Consider the following 13049-nt stretch of genomic DNA (forward strand, 5'->3'; position numbering starts at 1 on the left):
TTTTATTTAATACTATAGTGGTACATGGATACTATTGATTGACCCACTCGATGTTATTTTATTTGTTCGTGAGACACACAGCGTTGCTGCTGATGTAAACAGAGCAATCTAGTGCTCTTTGGCTGTCACCTTTCTTTGTTTAACGTGCCGTATAAGCGCAGCCTTGTGTTCTAATTTGTTTAGAATAAAAAAAAAAAATATAGTAAATAAATAAATAAATAAATGAGCTTTGAAGAATTTTAAAAAAAATATTCATGCCGACAGTTTTTATTTAATAATTTTTTTTTTTTTTTAAACAATGAATTATTAAGCAAATAATAAATTTTACGAGTAATTAGATTGCGGAAAAAATGTAATATAAAGAATTTTTAATGACAAAAAATAAATAACACGAATAGATTTGGACAAAAAGTAAAAAGGCAAGTTTCTGTAGTACACTGCTTCTTTTATAATAACTCCTTTTATAATTTCATTAAATTAAATAGTAAATAAAGAATGAAAGTTTTTACTTGAAAATATAATAACTAAAGAATTTTAATAAATTAAAGTCAAGATTATTTTTCATTTTACAATTTTGTAAATATTATTTTTTTTATACTTAATAATATACTTGAGCTGAATAATGAAATAGACGTTTACATAAATTGTTATTTAATTTAAAATTATTTATATTTTTGAAGTTTCAAGTAATGTCTGTTTAGACGCTGAGTGTAACTACTGCTCTAAGTACAGATAATTAATTTAGTGTTGATAAAATTTATTTTTAATCAACGATCTATTTGAATTCTATTTAAATCAACAGTTTACTAACTTAATAAATAGTCATTTAAATCAGTTGTTTAAAGTTTATTTTAATTAAGCCGATGTTCTTTATATTAAATTCAATTTAATGATAAAACAAATTTATTATATTTTATAATTATTTACTTTTACTTATTCATAATTATGAAAAATACTCAGAAAAAAAGGATATCAGCGCAAGAAATTTTTATTGCCCTGAAAAAAATTTTTTTTTGGCTCAAGAAAATTTTGGTTTTTTAATTCATAATGCAAAAAATTTTCTTGGGCGAATAAAAATTTTTTGCGCCAAGAAATCCTTTTTTTCTGTGTATTTAAAATTATTACAACACTGTAAGAAATCGGGAGTGAATTCGCAGTGATTATGGATTTTATTTAAATCTCAATTCACTCCGAGTTCCGGAGTAAAAAAAAAAATCATATCGCATTCGGAGTAATTTAAATAAACTCCCCTTCGGAGTTAATTTCACTTTGAACTGGAGTTTAAAAATCAGGAGACACGGTAGTATCTCGCGCCAAGTACACGTTCAAATCAAACACATGTCTATGTGTGAAGTGTAATGGCGCGAGCCTACCGTATCTCTATACCGTAGACCGAACGGTATTTAGCTCCAATTATAAAAAACTCCCCTTCGGAGTAAATTTGAGTCCAAGGGCCTTAAATAAATAAACAGTCACTCACTCCGCATTCACTCCAGATTCAATCCGCGTTTACCAGCAATTTTTTACAGTGTAAATTAATATTTTATCCGTATTTTATTTTATCGATTAAAAAAATCAGATAAAAAAAAAATTAATAAATTTATTTATTTATTTTTAAAACCCAAATAAATATTTACAAACCGAGTTAATATTTCCTAGATGTAGTTTCTTGATAAAAGTTACAAACAAGTAAATAAACCAGCATTTTGTTAAAAGTTATTAATTAAAAATAAATAAAAAGTATTTTATGTAGAAACAAGTAGAGTTGTAACTACTAGTGAAACTTGGTGTATAACAGACGCTAACGGAAGTTACCGTCTGACCATCACAGCCCATCATCACTATCGCTAGGAGTTAGGTAAAGTTATATGCATGATCAGCGATAGTAAAGTTCAATATGTATACCTCGTATATCGTTATACCGTACACAGCATCTGTTAAATATTATATTAAATATTCAAATCACCAGGTATATTACTTGTGAATAATAATTATCTACTTAATTAAATGAATTATTTAACTTGGCTAATAATTAATCTTGAATCAAAAATATATATAAAGGTTATTTATAGACTTATAGAGATGAAAGATCGGTAATTTAATGGGTAAATGTAGTGTATCATATTCTCATTTGCGGACGGGGATAGGTCAGTTGAAACGTTGCTATTATCACTGTTACTACCATCACATATTATGCACACATACACACATATATGCATATCTATGTGTTTATATGTATATATAATAACTATTGCTGCTGTTTATATCCTCTATGTCATGGTGTTCTCACCTACACCTTGATCTATTAAATCCGGTCTTTGGATAATCTATCAACACTCGCGTTTGACTTTAAACAGAACTGACCTACCCATTATGTATACTCTCATATTATGTCATATTCAATTTCACCTACATATATATACATATATATAAATTAATATTTGTATTATATTTAGAAAACAAACACACATTTGTTTTGCGTATTTATTAATCCTCTATCAAATAAGTTATTTTATTAAATCTCATATATTTTTACAATTATTAATCCAGATATTTATTTAAATGTAATATTTATATATTTATGCTTACTCGTTAAAAAAGATATAAAATTGAGTTGAAATAAATTTATATTTATTACATTTATTTTTTGGATTTGGAATATCGGAGTATATATGGAGGTGTCAAAAAAATGGTAATTTGAATTGTAGATAAATTAATTTTTTCGGTGATCTGAATACATATATCAATAGTAAATGAGATGCTCTAGAAAAAAAGTTATCAGACATAAACTGATTACGCTAAAGGTTACTGAGTTATAGGTCGTAAAAGTTCAATTAGTATAAAAATTATTTAATGGTAAATTTCATCAAAATTATCGATTTATAAAAATTAATTTTTAATGTCGTTTAATAATTAAAATTTTTCTCTGGGGAAAAATTAATGAGGTACTTAATGTTTGAGATTTTTAATAAATATGTGATTGATATTAAAAATTAAAATTTTTGAATCTTTTAATCGAGAGCTTACTTTCAAAGCTCCGTCTTTAGATAAAAAAATTTTTATTACAGTTTAAAAATATGATCTATTTTTTTGACACATCAATTACGTGAAATAAAAAAATTAGAGTGCGATAGAGGATTAAAATAAATTCAATAATTTTTAATTTTAAATACAGAAACATAAGAGCGCATGTATAGAAGCGATATTCTTGTGTATGTGCTGATAATTTGTGTGTGTTGCTAAATAATTAAAAAAAAATAATAAAACAATAAATAAAAATTAATTAATAAATATTCCAATAAAATAAAAAAATCTTAATTTAATTAATTAATTTTATTTATGTACTTTTATTTAATATTTATTTTTTTTCAACTTATTCTCAAATGAAAAAAAATACAAATCAATATGTGTATGTGTGTTGCGTGGGCGTATTTGAATGAACGTTTCTGTTTGTTATTATTTTTTTTAAAACTAAAGACGGCAATGTATACCGTCTTATGTATATATCTCATCGCTTTAAGTCTTAAGTTTAACGTAGGCGTGGAGTATGTACAAGCTCTGAGCTCTGTCTGCTACTATACGTACTGGTAGTGTGTAATATAGAGTTTTGTGGAATATCCCTTAGGGAATTTACCCCAAAGACTATCTTAAAGTCCTTTGGTCTTATTGCAACTCGTGACGTCTACAACTCTAGGGTGTAACTCATGGATAATGCATAACTTGTAGGTGTGTATTGTCAAGTGTCGTGACTGGGGGGTGCTAAGAAAAAAATAAAGAAGAAAGAAAAGAAAGAAATAAAGTTAAGAGTGTGCAAACGCGTGACGTGGACGAGGACAAACTCCACTAGTTTTTTTTTAGATGTTATTGTTCCTAATATAAGGCTTTTGTACACGCTGTCAAAAAAAAAATAATATATGTATTTATATAAATATATATGTAGTTATATTAGCCTCGGGATTTGGCTCAGCTATTTATATTTTATACTGTAAAAAATCAGGAGTTTATTTCAATCCGAATTCACTTCTTCACTCGGAGTTCCGGAGTTTAAAAAAAAATCACATCGCATGCGGAGTAAATAGGGATTTTTTTATGGGCGGAGTAATTTCGGAGTGACGCGGATTTTATTTCAATCCGCATTCACTCCGGTCTGGAGTTTTAATACTTAAATAAATTTATATTTAATAGAAACAACTGTTAATAAGAAACATAATTATTTCAATAAATAATTCATTCAGATTTTAATAATTAAACTTAAAATATTACACGGAAAGAAAATAATGGGAACTTTTGCTATGCATTATGGGAATAGTTCTCATAATGGTATAAGAATTGTACCCATACTATTATAGGGATGGTTCCATAATATATGGGAATAGTTTTCCTTATATGATTCCCATAATGGTATAGAAACTATTCCAATAGCATTATGGGAACCATTCCTATAATAGTATGGGAATTATTCCCATACTATTATAGGACTCATTCCTATAATGTTATGGGAATGGTTCCTATACTTTATAGGAATGATTCCTATAAATTATAGGAATCATTCCTATAATGTTATGGGTAGCATTCCCATAATTAAAGGAACTGTTCCTATAACTATGGGAATGCTACCCATAATTAATGGTCACAATTCCTATGTTGGTATAGGAAAAAATCTTATAGAATTATGGGAACCATTTCCATAAGTTTCTTTCCGTGTATGTTTTCAATTTATAAAATGTTTTAGTTACTCACTAAATTATAATTTCATATATATAATACATAGTGAAAATATTAAATTATAGAATAGCTATAGCGGCATAGTTTTATGGGAGTATTTGACATTTCGGTACAATATGAAATGTTATCTCGTGGTATGGTTGATGTAAGTTATACGACAGTTTGTGACTCACTGGAATTATATTTGTCAAAGTTTTCTTATCAGCTACTTATAATTTTTAAAAATCATTTCGCGCGAGTATATGGAAAGGGAGCTCGTCATTATTTCCGTACTCAATATAGATGTCAAAATATCAAAGACCTAAGCTCACTATGTATTACAGGGAAAGAAATTTTCATTAAAATTTACTGTTGAATTCATTTGAAAAATTACCGAAGTGTACTAAATTGGTGAACGATACCTTTATTTGGATTAATATTACTTGAGACTACGGTAAATTTTTTTAGTAGCTAAAGAAAAAAAATTCGGTTTTTCTGTAATTTTTAATATTAAAATTGTAAAAAGTATTTATTCATCTTATTAATTTTTCACGTTTATTATTTTTTACCGTCATACTACAGTAAAAAATTGATGGCTTTTTCTATAGTTTTTACGTTGTATATTTGAATAATTACAGAAAAAAAGGTGATTGGATCAGGAATTTCACAACGTCCCACGATTACTATTGTTTTAACAGTAATTTTTAATGGAAATTTCTTTCCGTGTAGTAATTTTTTTTCATAATTAATAGTTTCTGAAAATACCCTTCGGAGTGAAATTCACTCCGAAAAGAAGTGAATGAATAAAAAAAGTCATCCACTCCGCATTCACTCCGCAAATTTTTTACAGTGTATATAATAGCACAAAGTAATTTACTAATGAGTTTCATATTTAATTAAGTTGAAGTAGATTTTTTTCATAAACCAAACACACCACATATCATGTTGATAGTTTAAGTTAGCTCACTTGGCGAGTACTTGGTATTGTCAACGAGTGTTCTGGTAGCATTATATACATCGACTGCAGATTAACGATGTTTGTAACTATTTTACCGGGGAATAGTTGGAAGGGATGGAGAGGGCTGAGAGGTTGAAAGGGTGAGAGGAAAAACAGATGCACATAAGTTAGTGTGTGAGTACGTGGGTGTGTGTGAATATGGTTATAGGAGAGTGCACCAGCATTATTGTGTATACCTAAGACTCGGGGAGTATGCGGAACGCGTTCGTCGGCTTGAGACTTGCTATTCAGCCGATACGACGCCACACTGGAAATTTGTATTTCCGTATTACATGTATATAGGTAACGAATATCGGGTGCAGACATTTGGATTTGGCTGTATGACAAAATTATAGTTGGGAAAGCCAAGAAATTCCTCATGGTAAATGATCGATAATGATCGGTATTGGTTGTCTAACTAGAATTCAATGGATTTTAGGTTAACAATATATACACATAAGCTATAAATATATGCACAATGAATTTTCGACATATTTGCTGGCTAAATATTTATCTCCAATTAGAGATAATATATCAAATTATTTTATGTTTCGTAATATTCTTGAATCTGATAAATATGCATAATTTAAATGAAATTAATGATAGATAGCAAATATTTAGAAATTGTTTTTATTATTGAATTTAAAAAATGTCTACAGAGAAAAAAATATTTCTTGGCGAAAAAAAATTTCACATTACCCGGGAAAAAAAATTTAGATCTATTCAGATCAAATAGGATCTGTTGTTTCAGATCTGAACAGATCTGCATTTTGGCCAGATCTGTTTAGATCAAATCAGATCTACTGTGATCAGAATAGATCTGTTTGGATCTAAACAGACCAAGGTAAATAAAAAACACTCTGAGATCTGCTCAGATCAAATTTGATCTAATTCGCTAGATCTAAATTGATCTGTTTTTTTATCTCTATCCTAATAAAAATTGGTATGTCTGATTAATAATATATTAAATATATCACAATAATATAAAATATATAGGAATGAAGCCATTTATTTCAATTACGATAGACGTTTTAGAATTATCAAAATTTAGGTGAATGTGTCAAAATTCAGCTAGTTAATTTTATAATTATAATATAATGTGAAGAAATATTTCTTTATAATCTGTACAGATATAATCTGATCAGAGCAGATCTGAACTTTTTTGCCCGAGAAAAAGTTATATCAGCTCAGATCTGGTGTGATCCGTACAGATCCAATTAGATCTATTTATATTTACTTCATAAATTGATCGTTTAATCAATGTTGATCTATTTTGATCTGACTAGATCTAGGTTGATCTATCTTGATCTAGGTTGATCTGACTTGATTAGATTTGATCAGCGTAGATCTGGACTATTTTTCCCCAAAGAAAAATGTCATATCTGATCAGATCTAGTTTGATCTGAACAGATCAAATCCGATCTACTCTGATCTGGGTTCAGTATAAATTATGATCAAATTCGATCTGAGCTAATTTGATCTAATTTGATCAGAACAGATCTAAATTTTTTTTCCCGGGTATGAAATGATAACAAAATTTTGCTTAGGACTTGAAATAATTTCTTGGCACAAGAAAATTTTTCTCAGCCCAAAAAATTCTTTCTCGTCTCATGAAAATTTTTGTTTTCAATTTATAACGCAAAAATTTTCTTGAAGCGAGTAAAAATTTTTGGCGCTAAACAATCCGTTTTTTCTGTGTATGTACGAAATATTTTCGATGAAAAACAAACTAATTGATATTACAAATAATATTCTGAGCTTACTAAAGTAATTTTTTAATTTCTGGACGACCATTGGCTTATGAATTATTTGTTGAAGTAAAAAGTATAATTTTTCCTCTACTAACTGATAACTTGGCGAGAAACCTTGATAGGACCTCGCCAACGAACAAAATTGAAAGAAAAGTTAAATTTACATGAATCTGATAGTAGTCGAGCGAAAAAACATATTTTGGCTCCATTGAGCCTCTTCAAAGTTTACGAAAAAGAATTACGATATTTTTTTTGCTACTTGTCACGTAGTAACTCTTCAAAAGTAGGCCAAAAAAATGATTAAACTTGAAACTCAAAAACTAGAGATCTATAAAATGATTTTTTATTTAAGACCATTTTTCACAGAGATATAGTGTTTTTAAAATGACCAAATTTTTTTGATCCCCAACTTTTGTGAGCGTATTAAAAACTAATATTAAATTTATTCTTACAAAGTTCTGACACTTCATAAGTTATAAACTTTGAAAACTTAAAATTTTTATATAAAAATTTTATATTTTTTAAGTAGACTTGTTTAAAAGTAGATTTTTACAATGTAAATCGGTAAGATAAAAATTATCAGCCTGTTTGTACTGTGAATGCCAAAAAGGAAGTGTATATATACATAGGCTTGAAACCCTCATGGAAGTATTTACATACAATATATCTATATGAATATACATTTGTGAAGATTATAATCAGTAATGGTGATGTAGAAGCACTTTACAAACACTAATGTACAGCTTTTAGTGAAAATGAATACTGTAAATTAGGAACTAACTCTGGGAATTGAATTCTGCGGGTGAAAATCACTTTTATCAGTGGTTGAGAAAATTTCTTAGTACTCCTAGGGGTACACGGTTGAATGGAATATAAAGCCCGGCGTGCTGAATGTTTCCGATAATTTCATAGTAATGTGTCAGCAGGATTTAACTTGAAAAAGATCTCTCACGATATGCATCATTGAATATCTTTTAAAGCTTCTTTTTCTCTCTCGTTCTTCTTATTTTATTTTATTTTATTTTATCTTTTCTACTACCGTTTTACAGAGGATCGTAAAAATCTATCATCTCTTGGTTTTCCAAATTACATAACCGCGCTGTAAATACATATTTGCAATAGTTTAAAAGATTTCGTAACGCCAAGTTATTTTCTGTTTTTCCCAGTATGTACAATAATAATTTATTTAAAAGTACCATACATTTGATATTCTGATTTAAAATATACATAGAAAGTATTTTTCTTGCCAAAAAAATTGCAAAGGAAGTCATTCCCTGTCGGATGGCGCCATCTATTTGTGTTATTATTTCAGAATAAACTGACCAGCTTTTTCCTATGAAAAATAGACCGACTTTTACTTTGCCCTTCTTATTTTTCTTCTTTTTCTTCTTTTCCTCCTTTATCTTGTTCCTCTTTTCCATTTTACTTTGCTTGATTCGGTTTTATTTTCTTTTGTTCTTACAAAGGATAATCCGGTGTTGAATTTTATTAAAATTTATCTAACAATCTCAGAACCGCAATCTATTATCCGCAAGTTTAAGTTATATATTGTAAATAGTTAACGTTTAAATGTTGGTATTATATATTGTAGTTAAGGCGCAGATACTTGGGATAAATAGCATAGATCGTGTGTAAAATATATACATAGATGTGTATAGCCAATGTTTAAAATATCTAAGCAATATCGATTTTCCTCAGTGTATACGGTTTTCCCATTGACTAAAGGCCCGACTACGAAAGCGACAACGCTGCTTTATCAGTTGCGTTTTTCTTACAAAGACTACATTACAATAGAGATATGAATTGTTCTTACAGAACAATGAGTTTCTAATTTTCCGGCCACATTGCACGATGGACCGTTGAGAAAAAGAAAGAAATGAAAAATATTAAAACAACAAGTAAAGTCGAATAAGAAAAGGAAAAAGATAAAAGGAAAATAGTCTGATAGTAAGAGAGAGAGAAGTAAAAATAATGTTACCGTAGCCACTTATATATAAAAATGTTGAACAACTTAATTTGTGTCTAACATTTTAATGCACTCAATGTAAAAAATAAAGAGTAAACGGGATAAACAAAAAATAAGATACAAGAGGGAATAAAAATGATAAATTGCTAAGTTTGAAATAACCCTTGAGAGTTGCTTAATTAAGACGGACGATGAACATAACGATTTTGTATTTTAAATAAATTACTACTACGTGAAGAAAATTTTTCACCGTGCCAGTAATTTAATGGCTGCATAAAAGCCGAGTCCTTGACATTAAAAAGTGTATGTTGAAACATCTAAGATGTGAATGCCTTTTATAAGGCGCTCTTCAGCGCTTTATCATAGGTGCAGTTCTTCTATTCGGAAATAAGCATTAAAAATGAAGCTTAATAATGTAGCTATTTAATACTTGACGAATGTCAAAGGCCATTGACTCATCGGACAGCTCTTGATGTTTAACGGTAGTCCTTGAGGTTGTTTCTGAAAGCATCCCTCACCGATCGATCTCAATCTGCTCTATCCATTCGTGTTACTGGCGATTACTTGAGACGTGCCAACAGCAACAAAAAAAAAATCGATTCTTTTTTATACTTAGTTTTTATCTCTTTCCCTTACATGGAACTATGTTTGCCCCTGTTTTTCTCTCTACTTCCATTCCATTGCAACATGAAATGTTGAAATGTATCGTCACTAAGTCACTAGAAACTTCCGGTACTCGACATCTCTAAATGTCAGGCAGAAGATTCTTTTCCATTCCTCTTTTATTTCAACTCTCATTCTCTTCTCTTTCCGGCATTTTTACTTTTTTATTTCATTTTATCGTCTTATCTTCTGCTCATCATCCAATTCAGTTCATTGTTTCATACATATTATTATTATTTTTATTATTCTATTGTATTATCCGTAAGATCAAGTCTATTACTCTTTCTATCAATATGTCGCACAGTACACGTATTTACTCTTGTCAATAATAATCTACTAGAAAAAAAGAAGTGCTTTATGCTGTCGAGTAACAGAGACTTTGTCAAACAAGTATAAAAGTTTGTAGTTGTTGCTGTTCAAAAGTATGAACCTTCAATCTTCATATATTGACGTTACACATATATCTCACAGTTAGGACAAGTTTATGTAGATTCATGTAGATATTTGTCATATGTTATTGATGTAAACTAGAATATATATTATTATTAAAAACTTTTATTCACTTCTCTTCATTTGCTTAAGGCAATTTAACTTGCTGTTTATTGTACACTTTATATATACAGTTTCAAACAGTAATGACATTTTGTCCCTTCGGGGAACTAAGAACTTGGCTCAAGTCTTTACGGAAATATATATACATATATATTTACTCCTTAATTCAATTTATAATAGTCATCTCTTTTTAAATATCTATAAAAAAAGTGGCCATTTATTTCTTACATTTATATTTACGTTGTATCAGTAATTCCCTGCGCTGGTTAGAGAAAAAAAAATCAGCATTTACATATTCAACTACACAGAGTTATATACTTAATTAAATCCATTTGCTGCCTTTATTTATATGATGAATTAGGGGATTTTTATTTAAAAAAAAAAAAAAATTTCGTGCATTATACTCAAGTAAAACTTCCCTCTTATTTCTCTTTTGCTCAGTTCTACACGAATTTTCGACACGAGCTCCCCCGATATATCTGTATTTAAAAGTGTGCGTAATAAAATATATAGAGAATGAAAAGCGAGAAACGAAGGAGAAAAGTGAAAAATGAATGAAGAGAAAAAAACGATTTTTTTTTTACCTTTGAAAAGTGAGTTTTTGATCGATTGAATTTATTACTATCTCAAAGAAGTGGAAATAATTTTCAAAAGTAGTTGAAATATAGATTTTATTCTATCTTTACTTTTTTCATTTATATAACTTCAAAGCTTTCTACACTTTATCTAATATTCAACACTTTAATTTTTGTTTGTCGAGTTATTGCACTTTCACAGTTAAAACCTATAAATTAATTGAAAATCTTAAAAAAAATTTTCACAAATATATTATAAGTATTCATAATGTTTTATATAATCATATAAATTTCCTATACGAAATATTTGAATATAAATATATAAGGGAAGGGGAGAGGGCAAAACAGGGCACCCCAAATTTTTTTTTTTAAATGTCTTTCGAACATTCTAAAATCACACTCAGAAAATTAAGGAATTGTGTTTATTATGCTAAATTTTTAATTCCAATCATCTAGAATGATTGGAACGTTTTTCAATGCAAAAATAGATAGTGTTATATTTTTTTTTAATATAGAATTAATAATTATTGGATGATAACTTTTGCAATAAATTTCGTAACAGTTACTATCAGGATGGTAACAGTTACCATCAGGATGATAACAGTTACTATCAAGATGGTAATATTTACTATTAGTATGATAATATGTACTTCTGCAATAAATTTCGTGATAGTGACTATCAGGATGGTAGCAATTATAATTTCTGATGGTAACTGTTACCATCTGGATTATAAATATAACTATTTAGAATAATAATAATAATTAACTCTAGTTAACATACAGGATTATAACAATTATTATAAATATGGTGAATATTACAACCTAGATGATTTATACAATAATTTAGATAATATTCACTACTATCGGATTGATGGTAGAAAATTTAACCATAACTAGATAGTAATTTCTATTATTTAATTTTCTGAGTGCACTTTTGTAAATATAATTGAGTATTATTAAAATTTTTCAAAAATTGACTGTCAGTCGAAAAATATTAATGACTTTTGTTTTATGATAAAAACTATTAAAAATTTCGTTTTCTTTCTTTGTATCCAATAATTATGTAAAATGTTATTTTTCTTTATGTAAATTACTTGCAAAAAGATTTAATTTAATCAAACTTATTTGATATCCAGAAATGTTTTTTTCACCTTTTTTAGGGAGTATCTCATTTTGTCCGAAAAATTAAATTTTTTTTTTAACGGCAACTGAATATTTTTTTTATTTACTTTGAATATCATTAAAAAAAAGATTTAGCGTATTTGAGTCCTCGGAAACTTCGTATTTCCTTAAGTACCCCGTTTTGCACAGCCTCCCCTATATATATACATATATATTAATTTCACGAAACATTAGCTTAATTGTAACACTACCTGACAAGTCTTTAATTGATTTATTTAATCAATCACGAAATCTATACTATAGAGTTAGTTTCGCCGTACTTGTAGTAATTCATTAATCGTGACACTTTATTATTTCTCCCCTCACATATTTATCTTTTGTTCTCTCGTGTTCATGAACAAAAAAAAAGCTAACATTAATTTTTACCACAAATATTTTCCACATCATCATCAATCACCTCTTGAAATTTGTAATCACGAAAATTGGCTATTGCGCAATGTTGTCCAAAGATTTTTCTTTGATATATGCATTATATATCCATCTATGTGTACATATAGACGAACAAAGACTTTGAGTAATCGGTATTTCGCAGTTGATATCAGTATCATACTTCAATCCTATTTCTTATGGTATGCATAATATATCCAGCGACGTGTACAGAGTTGAAAATAAGAAGAAAATGGTAATACACATTTTTTTATTATACCCGTACATGCATA

The 13049-nt window shown here is 28.3% G+C and overlaps 1 protein-coding gene across 2 annotated transcripts in view; it reads left to right on the forward strand.

Annotated features, from left to right (window-relative positions):
- LOC130666295 (neuronal acetylcholine receptor subunit alpha-7-like) overlaps positions 1–13049 on the forward strand; it is a 107371-nt gene that overhangs the window by 7058 nt on the left and 87264 nt on the right. The gene's annotated exons all lie outside the window — the stretch shown is intronic.

This window comes from Microplitis mediator, chromosome 4 (genome assembly GCF_029852145.1).
Source record: "Microplitis mediator isolate UGA2020A chromosome 4, iyMicMedi2.1, whole genome shotgun sequence".
NCBI lineage: Eukaryota > Metazoa > Arthropoda > Insecta > Hymenoptera > Braconidae > Microplitis > Microplitis mediator.